Below are 15,595 nucleotides of genomic sequence, written 5' to 3' on the forward strand. Positions count from 1 at the left end.
CTGCTGAATCTTTCACACCCGCGGCCCAACGTTGGTACTGGACCTGAAATTATTGGCAGTTTTTTGGAGTCTTTTAATGCTAAAATCAGTTCTTTAAAATCAATTTCAGATATTCCCAGCTAGCCCTCCTGATGTTGTTTGACCTCACATGGACTACGACAGTGTCAGCTCCCAGCATGTGTCGTAGAACAGTAGGAAGCAGCCATGTGATGTTCTGAACTCGTGCTGGGTAGCACAGGGTTTTTGCCTTGGGGACCAAGATGTTTCTCACCATAGATGTTTCTCACCATTCTCGCCTATGATGACAGCTGGTGATGTTGAATGGGCCGGTTTCTCAGGCAGCCTCACAGTCTGATAAGGTTGGGAGCTCTGAGGATCTGAACTCGAGGTAGAAGCCACCGGAGAGGGAGACAGAACAGAGGACGAAGAAGTAGGTACCTCTGGGTCCGATCTTGAATGGGTAGCGCTGGAACCTCTGGATCCAAGGCGGCAAAACCGTTTCTGGTCTGTGTCAGGTCTGGGCTCATCTTGCCTAGATATCTCTTACCATTAGAATGCATTTACTTGACATCTTACCAAGGTAATTTTCCATGGTAATAGAGTTACGCTGTGGCTCTGTTTCTTCACTTTAAAATGAAGAATCAATGTTTTCTGAGTCTCAGCGTAATTCCGTTACCATGGAATTGCCGTGACCCGTTTTATTTTTTAATCATTTGGAGGCTTCCACAAGTTCTTCAAACTACAGTGTGTAATTTTAACTCTCATGTCACTGTGGTTCAGTCTGTGTCTGGGTGCCCACACACACACATGAGCAGTAGGGAATGCTGGGAAAGGACCAATTTCTTCCAGGTCAACCAGTACCATACGTGGCATGAGGGCATGAGGATAAAGTTTAAATTGCCACTGGTGCACACACAAACACACACTGTAAAATACACACAGATATATCAATAGCAGCTGCTTGGTATAAAGGTCAGTTCAAAGAGAGGTTCAGGAGCCAACTGGCTAGAGTTATTAGTTGATCATTGTCTCTGCAGACATATCTCTGGTTCAAGAAAAACACATTTTAAAAGAGTAAGTGATCAGGAAAGTTTTCCAAATCAACATGTACTTGAAGGTACAGGTTAGTTCATACTAAGCTGAGGTGGTAATATAGAGAAATGGGTGATAGGTTAAGTTCCAAATTTGGTGAAATGGTAAGGAGTTCAAGATATAATTTACAGTATAAGGATGATTCAGCTCAGTGTTAGGCCTAGACGACATTTTTAACATAAATGCACGTTATTAGTGTCCTAAGCATATCCACATGTTTACATGAACAAAGACATACCTGTAAAATATGAGAATCCCACCACTGGCTGTAAGGATATCCCTCCATGCCATGACAGTCTCCTTATATGGTGAATGTGACACAAACACACCTCAGCTACTTTACACACATGGGCCTTCCCAGGTATTCCCCAAATCAATTATTTTTGTAAGGGACCACCCTAACATGGCAGAGCACACTAATACGGTCGACAAGCTGACACAACTCACCTCTCCCAAATATAGCGGGAAAAGGAACCTAGACGTTCCCTTCTCTTCAGTCAGCTGGAGGAACGTCAACCATAGTGAACTAAAACTAACTTCTGGCAAACCAATTTTAGAGCATTGTTTTGTCATTCAATTGTCGTTTTATTTCAGTTAAAGACATTGTATTATGTGAGGACACATAATTATGTGAGGCATTTATTGTAGCTGGGGATTTTAACAAAGCTAATCTGAGAACAATTCTTCCTAAATTCTATCAGCACATTGAATGCGCGACACGATTTGGTAGCACTCTGGATCACTGCTACTCTAACTTCCACGATGATTACAAAGCCCTCCCCTGTCCTCCATTTGGCAAATCTGATCATGACTCCATTTTATTGCTCCCCCGGTTATTGGCAAAAACTAAAACAGAAAACGCCCATGCTCAGGTCCATCCAACGCTGGTCTGACCAATCGGATTCAACACTTCAAGATTGCTTCGATCACGTGGACTGGGATATGTTCCGTATATCTTCGGATAATAATATTGATGTAAACTAACTGCCCTCCAGGACATCTACAGCACTCAATGTCACAGGAAGGCCAAAAAGATCATCAAGGACAACAACCACCCGAGCCACTGCCTGTTCACCCCGCTATCATCCAGAAGGCGAGGTCAGTTCAGGTGCATCAAAGCTGGGACCGAGAGACTGAAAAACAGCTTCTATCACAAGGCCATCAGACTGTTAAACAGCCATCACTAACATAGAGAGGCTGCTACTAACATACAGACTAAAATCTCTGGCCACTTTAATAATCGGACTAAAAAAGGTACCACTAGTCACTTTAAATAATGCCACTTTAATAATGTGTACATATCCAACACTACTCATCTCATATGTATATACTGTATTCTATTCTATACCATCTACTGCATCTTGCCTATGCCGCACGACCATCGCTCATCCATATATTTATATGTACATATTCTTATTCATCCCTTTACATTTGTGTGTATAAGGTAGTTGTTGTGAATTTGTCAGATTACTAGTTAGATATTACTGCATTGTCGGAACTAGAAGCACAAGCATTTTGCGACACTCGCATTAACATCTGCTAACCATGTGTATGTGACAAATAAAATTTGATTTGGACAGAAAGCTAAAGATCCTATTTAAACAGATATTTATGAGTAACGTGTCTAGACTAGACCAACAACACTGGTTCAGGGAATTTTATTTAACTAGGCAAGTCAGTTAGAAACAAATGATTTACAATGACAGTCTACCCCGGCCAACACTGGGCTGTGGGTTCTCAGCTGTGGGTTCTCATGATACATCTGTTTTGATTATTTTGACTTCCGAAACAAACTGGTCGTCCCTGCCAAGTTGTGTCTGACACTAGATCAATACAAGCACATGACTTTATGTCACAAAGGCTATTAGACTGACTTTTGGTGACAATACTGTAGATTGTTATTTTACATCCAGATGCATCTGTTTAATCATTGAGTGAAGAGTTAAGTGTATATTTACTCTATCCAGTACTGTAATGGCATTTAACAGTGAATTGCTTTATTTTAGCAACTTCTCCCTCAACGTCAGTAAGACCAAGAAGCTGATCGTGGACTACAGGAAATAGGGGGGCGAGCACGCCCCATCCACATCGACAGGGCTGTAGTGGAGCAGGTCAAGAGCTTCAAGTGATCCACACACACCCACACAGTTGCGAAGAGGGCACGACAGAGGGCATGGGCACTCAGATCCTCAAAAAGTTATACAGCTGCACCATTGAGAGCATCTTGACTGGCTGCATCACCACTTGGTATGGCAACTGCACCGCACTCAACCGCTAAGCACTACAGAGGGTGGTGAGAACAGTCCAGTACATCACTAGGGCCGAGCTCCCTGTCAGGACATCTATATCATTTAGGTGTGGCAGGTAGCCTAGTGGTTAGAGTGTTGGGCCAGTAACCAATAGGTTGCTGGATTGAATCTGTGAGCTGATAAGGTCAAAATCTGTCGTTCGTCCCCTGAACAAGGCACTGTTCCCCGGTAGGCCATCGTTGTAAATAAGAATTTGTTATTAACTGACTTGCCTAGTTAAATAAAGGTTAAATTAAAAATAATATCAGGTGGTGTCAGAGGAATGCCCAAAATGGCCAAGAGCCCTAAGAGAACTACTACACTGTACCCACATCCACACACTGGTTTCAGTGTATTCCCAAAACACTGGGGAAGATCATGTGATATTGTAGTGAGTCTTGGCAGAAAGACTAGGAAGCTGTAATCTTATTCTGATGAAGGGAACAAATTCTCAAGCTCTCCCTTTGGCTCTATGCCAGCTTTGGACTGTATTACAAGTCCAGCAGATGTGTGATGTTCACACACAGCATAAGGAAGTCAGGATATACCTCCCTATCTCGCTAAGCCTACAGGGAAAGGACTATTACATAAAAAGTGGTAATGGACATCCACACGGTCAAAGTCACTGCAGAGTAATTCCATAAGGACTCAGTGTTATTAAAGCATCTACAGATGTAGGATCTAAATTTGAGCCAGTTTGCTACAGCAGGAAAATAATCCTGCAGCAACAGAAAATGTTAATTATTATCTGGATTATAATTAATGGATATTCTTTTGTAGGGGTTGATACATTTTTTCGATATGGCAAATGACATATGTATTTAATGTTATTTAATCAGGCAAGTCAGTTAAGAACAAATTCTTATTTACAATGACGGCCTACACCGGCCAAACCCGGACAACACTGTGCCAAATGTGCCCCAACCTATCTGACTCCCAATCACGTCCGGTTGTGATACAGCCTGGATTCAAACCAGGGTGTCTGTAGTGACACCTCAAGCACTGAGAAGCAGTGCCTTAGGCTGCTGTAATCTGAGGGAAAAAAAATTCTAATATGATCATACATTTGGCAGGAGGTCAGGAAGTGCATCTCAGTGTCCACCTCATTTTGTGGGCAGTGTGCACATAGCCTGTCTTCTATTGAGAGCCAGCTCTGCCTTCTGTGGTCTTTCTCAATAGCAAGGCTATGCTCATTCAGTCTGTACATAATCAAATATTTCCTTCATTTTGGGTTAGTCACAGTGGTTAGGTATTTTGCCACTGTGTGCTCTCTGTTTAGGGCCAAATAGCATTCTAGTTTGCTCTGTTTTTTTGTAAATTATTTCCAATGTGTCAAGTAATTATCTTTTTGTTTTCTCATGATTTGGTTGTGTAATGGTGTTGCTGTCCTGGGGCTCTGTTTGTGTTTGTGAACAGAGCCCCAGGAAAAGGCTAGTAACGTCATCTGGGAGATCATGCAATAGGTTGATAACAGGAAATCCAATAGGCTAAAGTACAGGCAGTGAAGAGGCAAAAGGCGTCATTAGTGAGGCAGGCAAAAACTATCATACACATGAGGCGTAACTCACGGAAAACCACCACTTCAAATAGAAGTGTGTCACAAAACAAACAATACCTCACAATGAGGGACATATTCAATCTCTACCTATCCCAGTCTGTTGGCCCACACTTGCTTCAAGATGTCCACCATTGTTCCTGTATCCAAGAAAGTGACGGTAACTGAACTAAATGACTATCGCCCTGTAGCACTCACTTCTGTCACCATGAAGTGCTTTGGGAGGCTAGTTAAAGATCAGTTAAGGACCTCTAACATGTACAACCCCAAATCCGTAAACACGGTCACCCTCATAGATATCATCCTGAAAACCTGTCCTCCAAATACACCTCTGCTGTCTTCAACCAGGATCTCAGCAATCACTGCCTCATTGCCTGCGTCCGTAATGAACCTCATCACAGTCAAATGCTCCCTAAAACACTTCAGTGAGCAGGCCTTTCTAATCGACCTGGCCTGGGTATCCTGGAAGGATCTTGACCTCATTCCGCCTGCAGAGGATGCCTGGTTATTCTTTAAAAGTGCTTTCCTCACCATCTTAAATAAGCATGCCCCATTCAAAAAATGTTGAAACTGGAACAAATATAGCCCTTGGTTCACTCCAGACCTGACTGCCCTTGACCAGCACAAAAACATCCTGTGGCGTAATGCAATTGCATCGAGTAACCCCCGCAATATGCAACTTTTCAGGAAAGTTAGGAACCAATATACACAGGCAATTAGGAAAGCAAAAGCTAGCTTTTTCAAACAGAAATTTGCATCTTGGAGCACAAACTCAAAAGTTCTGGGACACTGTAAAGTCCATGGAGAATAACATCTGTTCCCAGCTGCCCACTGCACTGAGGCTAGGAAACACTGTCACCACCGATAAATCCACAATAATTGAGAATTTCAAGAAGCATTTTTATACGGCTGGGCATACTTTCCACCTGGCTACCCCTACCCCGGTCAACAGCTCTGCACCCCCCACAGCAACTTGCTCAAGCCTCCCCCATTTCTCCTTCACCCAAATCCAGATAGCTGATGTTCTGAAAGAGCTGCAAAATCTCAACCCCTACAAATCAGCTGGGGTAGACAATCTGGACCCTCTCTTTCTAAAATGATCTGCCGCAATTGTTGCAACCCTGTTCAACCGCTCTTTCGTATCATCTGAGATCCCCAAAGATTGGAAAGCTGCCATGGTCATCCCCCTCTCTAAAGGAGGAGACACCCTAGACCTAAACTGTTACAGACCTATACCTATCCTACTCTTCCTTTCTAAGGCCTTCGAAAGTTAACAAACAGATCACCGACCATTTCGAATCCCACCGTACCTTCTCCGCTATGCAATCTGGTTTCCGAGCTGGTCATGGGTGCACCTCAGCCACGCTCAAGGTCCTAAACGATATCATAACTGCCATCAATAAAAGACAATACTGTGAAGCCGTATTCATCAACCTGGCCAAGGCTTTCGACTCTGTCAATCACCACATTCTTATCAGCAGACTCAACAGCCTTGGTTTCTCAAATGACTGCCTCGCATGGTTCACCAACTACTTCTCAGACAGAGTTCAGTGTGTCAAATCGGAGTGCCTGTTGTCCGGATAACTGGCAGTCTCTATGGGGGTGCCACAGGGTTCAATTCCCGGGCCGACTCTTTTCTCTTTATACATCAATAATCTCGCTCTTGCTGCTGGTGATTCTCTTATCCACCTCTACGCAGACGACACCATTCTGTATACTTCTGGCCCTTCTTTGGACACTTTGTTAACTAACCTCCAGACAAGCTTCAATGCCACACAACTCTCCTTCCCTGGCCTCCAACTGCTCTTAAATGCAAGTAAAACTAAATGCATGCTCTTCAACCAATCCCTACCCGCACCTGCCCGCCCGTCCAGCATCACTACTCTGGAAGGTTCTGACTTAGAATATGTGGACAACTACAAATACCTAGGTGTCTGGTTAGACTGTAAACTCTCCTTCCAGACTCACATTAAGCATCTCCAATCCAAAATTAAATCTAGAATCGGCTTCCTATTTCGCAACAAAGTATCCTTACCCTCGTAAAACTGACTATCCTACCGATCCTTGACTTCGGCGATGTCATTTACAAAATAGCCTCCAACACTCTACTCAGCAAATTGGATGCAGTCTATCACAGTGCCATCCGTTTTGTCACCAAAGCCCCATATACTACCCACTACTGCAACCTGTATGCTCTCGTTGGCTGGCCCTCGCTTCATATTTGTCGCAAAACCCACTGTATCCAGATCACCTATAAGTCTTTGCTAGGTAAAGCCCCGCCTTATCTCAACTCACTGGTCACCATAGCAGCACCCACGGGTAGCAGGCGCTCCTGCAGGTATATTTCGCTGGTCACACCCAAAACCAGTTCCTCTTTTGGCCGCCTTTCCTTCTAGTTCTCTGCTGCCAATGACTGGAACGAATTGCAAACATCACTGAAGCTGGAGACTCATATCTCCCTCACTAACTTTAAGCACCAGCTGTCAGAGCAGCTCACAGATCATTGCACCTGTACATAGTCCATCTGTAAGTAGCCCATCCAGCTACCTCATCCCCATATTGTTTTTTTTTGCTCCTTTGCACCCCAGTATCTCTACTTGCCAGTTAATCTTCTGCACATCTATCACTCCAGTGTTTAATTGCTAAATTGTAATTACTTCGCCACTACGGCTTATTTATTGCCTTACCTCCCTAATCTTACCTCATTTGCACACACTGTATATAGACTTTTCTATTGTGTTATTGACTGGACATTTCTTTATTCCATGTGTAACTCTGTGTTGTTGTTTGTGTCGCACTGCTTTTCTGTATCTTGGCCAGGTCGCAGTTGTAAATGAGAACTTGTTCTCAACTGGCCTACCTGGTTAAATAAAGGTGAAATATATATCATTTTTTTTAAACGGACACTCTAGACCCACTTCAATTTGTATACCGCCCCAACAGATCCACGGATGACGCAATCGCCACCGCACTGCACACTGCCCTATCCCATCTGGACATGACGGATACCGTTGACTTCCTGATGGGCCAACCCCCGGTGGTTAAGGTAGGCAACAACACCTCCGCCATGCTGATCATCAACATTGGGGCTCCACAAGGGTGCTTGCTCAGGCCATTCCTGTAGTACCTGTTCACCCATAACTGCGTGGCCCCGCACGTCTCCAACTCAATCATCAAGTTTGCTGACGACACAACAGTAGTAGGCCTGATTACCAACAATGACGAGAGAGCCTACAGGGAGGAGATGAGGGACCTGGCAGAGTGATGCCAGGAAAATAACCTCTACCTCAACATCATCAAAAAAAGGAGTTGATCATGGACTTCAGGAGCCAGCAGAGAGAGCACGCCATCAGGCTCCCATCCCACGTCACGCCTCAGCCGGCCTGTTGGGCTTCCACGCCACATCCGGCCTGTTGGGCTTCCACGCCTCAGCCGGCCTGTTGGGCTTCCATGCCTCAGCCGGCCTGTTGGGCTTCCACGCCTCAGCCGGCCTGTTGGGCTTCCACGCCTCAGCCGGCCTGTTGGGTTTCCATGCCTCAGCCGGCCCCTCAGGTGGGATGCCGGGTGGGTGGCGCCCCTGGGGGCTGTCTGCTCCTCTGTCTGCTCCTCTGTTTGTTCCCCGTATCAGCATTGAGGTTGTTATGTTTTCGCTGTCCTTGTTTGTTTTTTGTCGGTTTTATTACATTTTCACTCCCTGTACTTGCTTCTCGTCTCCCAGCGACTGTCCTTGCAGTATATTATAGGTACTTAGTTTTATTAGTTATATTAGTAGTTGTAGCAGTAGTTTTTATTAGTTGTAGGTCTATTAGTAGTTATGCAAAACTTTTCATGCTATTCATGTAAGTGTATTTTTTTATAATTTAATTGGTATTATTATTAATAAACAGTAGTTGCCATAGCAACAATACGTATTGCTTGTTTCATTTTTTCATTTGCATTGTTAAAAACGAGCTGCATCTCAAGATATTTCATCATGCAAAATGTCTAATAAATACATAAATATACTGTATTCTCATGAAGGCTCATTCTAAATAACTACTGCGGTGCACACCTTTGCTATTCACAACATTGACGAATACGCTGATACGGTGTGCGAGTTCATTAGAACGTGCGTTGAAGATGTCGTTCCCATAGCAACGATTAAAACATTCCCTAACCAGAAACCGTGGATTGATGGCAGCATTCGTGTGAAACTGAAGGCACGAACCACTGCTTTTAATTAGGGCAAGGTGTCTGGTAACATGACTGAATACAAACAGTGCAGCTATTCCCTCCGCAAGGCTATCAAACAAGCTAAGCGCCAGTACAGAGACAAAGTAGAATCTCAATTCAACGGCTCAGACACAAGAGGTATGTGGCAGGGTCTACAGTCAATCACGGACTACAGGAAGAAACCCAGCCCAGTCACGGACCAGGATGTCTTGCTCCCAGGCAGACTAAATAACTTTTTGCCCGCTTTGAGGACAATACAGTGCCACTGACACGGCCTGCAACGGAAACATGCGGTCTCTCCTTCACTGCAGCCGAAGTGAGTAAGACATTTAAACGTGTTAACCCTCGCAAGGCTGCAGGCCCAGACGGCATCCCCAGCCGCGCCCTCAGAGCATGCGCAGACCAGCTGGCCGGTGTGTTTACGGACATATTCAATCAATCCCTATACCAGTCTGCTGTTCCCACATGCTTCAAGAGGGCCACCATTGTTCCTGTTACCAAGAAAGCTAAGGTAACTGAGCTAAACGACTACCGCCCAAGTAGCACTCACATCCGTCATCATGAAGTGCTTTGAGAGACTAGTCAAGGACCATATCACCTCCACCCTACCTGACACCCTTGACCCACTCCAATTTGCTTACCGCCCAAATAGGTCCACAGACGATGCAATCTCAACCACACTGCACACTGCCCTAACCCATCTGGACAAGAGGAATACCTATGTGAGAATGCTGTTCATCGACTACAGCTCGGCATTCAACACCATAGTACCCTCCAAGCTCGTCATCAAGCTCGAGACCCTGGGTCTCGACCCCGCCCTGTGCAACTGGGTACTGGACTTCCTGACGGGCCGCCCCCAGGTGGTGAGGGTAGGCAACAACATCTCCTCCCCGCTGATCCTCAACACTGGGGCCCCACAAGGGTGCGTTCTGAGCCCTCTCCTGTACTCCCTGTTCACCCACGACTGCGTGGCCATGCACGCCTCCAACTCAATCATCAAGTTTGCGGACGACACAACAGTGGTAGGCTTGATTACCAACAACGACGAGACGGCCTACAGGGAGGAGGTGAGGGCCCTCGGAGTGTGGTGTCAGGAAAATAACCTCACACTCAACGTCAACAAAACTAAGGAGATGATTGTGGACTTCAGGAAACAGCAGAGGGAACACCCCCATCCACATCGATGGAACAGTAGTGGAGAGGGTAGCAAGTTTTAAGTTCCTCGGCATACACATCACAGACAAACTGAATTGGTCCACTCACACAGACAGCATTGTGAGGAAGGCGCAGCAGCGCCTCTTCAACCTCAGGAGGCTGAAGAAATTCGGCTTGTCACCAAAAGCACTCACAAACTTCTACAGATGCACAATCGAGAGCATCCTGGCGGGCTGTATCACCGCCTGGTATGGCAACTGCACCGCCCTCAACCGTAAGGCTCTCCAGAGGGTAGTGAGGTCTGCACAACGCATCACCGGGGGCAAACTACCTGCCCTCCAGGACACCTACACCACCCGATGCTACAGGAAGGCCATAAAGATCATCAAGGACATCAACCACCCGAGCCACTGCCTGTTCACCCCGCTGTCATCCAGAAGGCGAGGTCAGTACAGGTGCATCAAAGCTGGGACCGAGAGACTGAAAAACAGCTTCTATCTCAAGGCCATCAGAGTGTTACACAGCCTCCACTAACATTGAGTGGCTACTGCCAACACACTGTCAATGACACTGACTCTACTCCAGCCACTTTAATCATGGGAATTGATGGGAAATGATGTAAATATATCACTAGCCACTTTAAACAATGCTACCTTATATAATGTTACTTACCCTACATTGTTCATCTCATATGCATACGTTGATACTGTACTCTATATCATCGACTGCATCCTTATGTAATACATGTATCACTAGCCACTTTAACTATGCCACTTGGTTTACATACTCATCTCATATGTATATACTGTACTCGATATCATCTACTGTATCTTGCCTATGCTGCTCTGTACCATCACTCATTCATATATCCTTATGTACATATTCTTTATCCCCTTACACTGTGTATAAGACAGTAGTTTTTTTTGGAATTGTTAGTTAGATTACTTGCTCGTTATTACTGCATTGTCGGAACTAGAAGCACAAGCATTTCGCTACACTCGCATTAACATCTGCTAACCATGTGTATGTGACAAATAAAATTTGATTTGATTTGATTTATTAATCAATCAATCACATTTATTTATAAAGCCCTTCTTACATCAGCTGATGTCACAAAGCGCTGTACAGAAACCCAGCCTAAAACCCCAAACAGCAAGCAATGCAGGTGTAGAAGCACAGTGGCTAGGAAAAACTCCCTAGAAAGGCCAGAACCTTGAAAGAAACCTAGAGAGGAACCCGTCTATGAGGGGTGGCCAGTCCTCTTCTGACTGTGCCAGGTGGTGATTAGAACAGAACATAGCCAAGATGTTCAAATGTTCACAGATGACCAGCAGGGTCAAATAATAATAATCACAGTGGTTGTCGAGGGTGCAACCACTGTGAGTAAATGACATTTACATTTACCTCAGGAGTAAATGTCAGTTGGCTTTTCATAGCCAATAATTCAGAATATCTCTACCGCTCCTGCTGTCTCTAGAAAGTTGAAAACAGCAGGTCTGGAACAGATAGCACGTCCGGTGAACAGGTCAGGGTTCCATAGCCGCAGGCAGAACATTTGAAACTGGAGCAGCAACAGAGCCAGGTGGACTAGGGACAGCAAGGAGTCATCAGGCCAGGTAGTCCTGAGGCATGGTCCTAGGGCTCAGCTCCTCAGAGAGAGAGAGAGAGATAGAGAAAGAATTAGAGAGAGCGTACTTAAATTCACACAGTACACCGGATAAGACAGAAGAAATACTCCAGATATAACAGACTGACCCTAGCCTCCCGACACACAAACTATTGCAGCATAAATACTGGAGGCTGAAACAGGAGGGGTCCGGAGACACTTTGGCCCCGCCCGACAATACCCCCAGACAGGGCCAAACAGGCAGGATATAACCCCACCCACTTTGCCAAGGCACAGTCCCCACACCACTAGAGGGATATCTTCAACCACCAACTTACCATCCTGAGACATGGATAGGTAGACCTTTCCATAAAAATTGAGCTCTATAGGAGAAAGCCCTGCCTCCAGCTGTTTGCTTAGAAATTCTAGGGACAGTAAGGAGGCCTACATCTTGTGACCGTAGCGTACGTGTAGGTATGTATGGCAGGACCAAATCAGAAAGATAGGAAGGAGCAAACCCATGTAATGCTTTGTAGGTTAGCAGTAAAACCTTCAAATCAGCCCTTGCCTTAACAGGAAGCCAGTGTAGAAAGGCTAGTTATATCACATTTTTTGGTTCTAGTCAAGATTCCAGTAGCCGTGTTTAGCACTATCTGAAGTTTATTTAGTGCTTTATCCGGGTAGCCGGAAAGTAGAGCATTGCAGTCGTCTAACCTAGAAGTGACAAAAGCATGGATACATTTTTCTGCATCATCTTTGGACAGAAAGAGTCTGATTTTTGCAATGTTACGTAGATGGAAAAAAGCTGTCCTTGATATGTTCGTCAAAAGAGAGATCAGGGTCCAGAGTAACGCCGAGGTCCTTCACAGTTTTATTTGAGACGACTGTACAACCATCAAGAATAATTGTCAGATTCAACAGAAGATCTCTTTGTTTTTTGGGACCTAGAACAAGCATCTCTGTTTTGTCCGAGTTTAAAAGTAGAACATTTGCCGCCATCCACTTCCTTATGTCTGAAACACAGGCTTCCAGGGAGGGCAATTTTGGGGCTTCACCATGTTTCATCAAAATGTGTGTCCGCATAGCAGTGAAAGTTAACATTATGTTTCCGAATGACATCACCAAGAGGTAAAATATATAGTGAAAACTATAGTGGTCCTAAAACGGAGCATTGAGGAACACCGAAATTTACAGTTGATTTGTCAGAGGACAAACCATCCACAGAGACAAACTGATATCTTTCAGACAAATAAGATCTAAACCAGGCCAGAACTTGTCTGTGTAGACAAATTTGGGATTCCAATCTCTCCAAAAGTATGTTGTGAGCGATGGTATCAAAAGCAGCATTAAGGTCTAGGAGCACGAGGACAGATGCAGAGCCTCGGTCTGACGCCATTAAAATGTCATTTACCACCTTCACAAATGCAGTCTCAGTGCTATGATGGGGTCTAAAACCAGAATGAAGCGTTTTGTATACATTGTTTGTCTTCAGGAAGGCAGTGAGTTGCTGTGCAACAGATTTTTCTAAAATGTTTGAGAGGAATGGGAGATTCGATACAGCCCGATAGTTTTTTTATATTTTCTGGGTCAAGGCATCGCTTTTTCAAGAGAGGCTTTATTACTGCCACTTTTAGTGAGTTTGGTACACATCCTGTAGATAGAGAGCCGTTTATTATGTTCAACATAGGAGGGCCAAGCACAGGAAGCAGCTCTTTCAGTAGTTTAGTTGGAATAGGGTCCAGTATGCAGCTTGAAGGTTTAGAGGCCATGATTATTTTCATCAATTTGTCAAGAGATATACTACTAAAAAACTTGAGTGTCTCCCTTGATCCTAGGTCCTGGCAGAGTTGTGCAGACTCAGGACAACTGAGCTTTGGAGGAATACACAGATTTAAAGAGGAGTCCGTAATTTGCTTTCTAATGATCATGATCTTTTCCTCAAAGAAGTTAATGAATTTATCAATGCTGAAGTGAAAGCCATCCTCTCTTGGGGAATGCTGCTTTTTAGTTAGCTTTGCGACAGTATCAAAAATTCATTTTGGATTGTTCTTATTTTCCTCAATTAAGTTGGAAAAATAGGATGATCAAGCAGCAGTGAGGGCTCTTCGGTACTGCACGGTACTGTCTTTCCAAGCTAGTCGGAAGACTTCCAGTTTGGTGTAGCGTCATTTCCGTTCCAATTTTCTGGAAGCTTGCTTCAGAGCTTGGGTATTTTCTGTATACCAGGGAGCTAGTTTCTTATGACCAATGTTTTTTGTTTTTAGGGGTGCGACTGCATCTAGGGTATTGCGCACGGTTACATTTAGTTCCTCAGTTAGGTAGTTAACTGATTTTTGTACTCTGACGTCCTTGGGTAGGTGGAGGGAGTCTGGAAGGGCATCTAGGAATCTTTGGGTTGTCTGAGAATTTATAGCACAACTTTTGATGATCTTTGGTTGGGGTCTGAGCAGATTATTTGTTGCAATTGCAAACGTAATAAAATGGTGGTCCGATTAGTCCAGGATTATGAGGAAAAACATTAAGATCTACAACATTTATTCCACGGAACAAAACTAGGTCCCGAGTATGACTGTGGCAGTGAGTAGGTCCGGAAACATGTTGGACAAAACCCACTGAGTCAATGATGGCTCCGAAAGCCTTTTGGAGTGGGTTTATGGACTTTTCCATGTGAATATTAAAAGTCCCAAAAATTTTAATATTATCTGCCATGACTTCAAGGTCTGATAGGAATTCATGGACCTCAGTGAGGAGCACTGTATGTGGCCCAGGAGGCCTGTAAACAGTAGCTATAAAAGGTGATTGAGTAGGCTGCATAGATTTCATGACTAGAAGCTCAAAAGACGAAAACGTCTGTGTTTTTTTATAAATTGAAATTTGCTATTGTAAATGTTAGCAACACCTCCGCCTTTGCGGGATGTGCGGGGGATATGGTGACTAGTGTAACCAGAAGGTGAGGCCTCATTTAACAGTAAATTCATCAGGCTTAAGCCATGTTTCAGTCAGGCCAATCACATCAAGATTATGATCAGTGATTAGTTCATTGATTATAACTGCCTTGAAGTGAGGGATCTAACATTAAGTAGCCCTATTTTGAGATGTGAGGTTTCACAATCTCTTTCAATACTGGCAGGAATGGAGGTCTTTATTCCAGTGAGATTGCTAAGGAGAACACTGCCATGTTTAGTTTTTCCAAACCTAGGTCGAGGCACAAACACGGTCTCAATGGGGATAGCTGAGCTGACTACACTGACTGTGCTAGTGCAGACTCCACTAAGCTGGCAGGCTAGGTAACAGCCTGTCCTGCACCCTATCTCATTGTGGAGCTAGACCCCTGTCTATGTTCTTAGATAAGATGAGAGCCCCCCTCCAGCTAGGATGGAGTCTGTCACTCTTCAACAGGCCAGGCTTGGTCCTGTTTGTGGGTGAGTCCCAGAAAGAGGGCCAATTATCTACAAATGATATATTTTGGGAGGGGCAGAAAACAGTTTTCAACCAGCGATTGAGTTGTGATACTATGCTGTGGAGCTGAGCTCATCGCTCCCCCTAACTGTAAGGGTGCAAACTTCAATTACTCGATGTCGACATCTTTCTAGCTGATTTACACGCTGAAGCTGTTGCGCTTGGTGATCTCTGACTGTTTCATCCTATCATTGTTGGTGCCGACGTGGATAACTATATCTCTATACT

This window comes from Oncorhynchus tshawytscha, linkage group LG13, assembly GCF_018296145.1.
Source record: "Oncorhynchus tshawytscha isolate Ot180627B linkage group LG13, Otsh_v2.0, whole genome shotgun sequence".
Taxonomy (NCBI): Eukaryota; Metazoa; Chordata; class Actinopteri; order Salmoniformes; family Salmonidae; genus Oncorhynchus; species Oncorhynchus tshawytscha.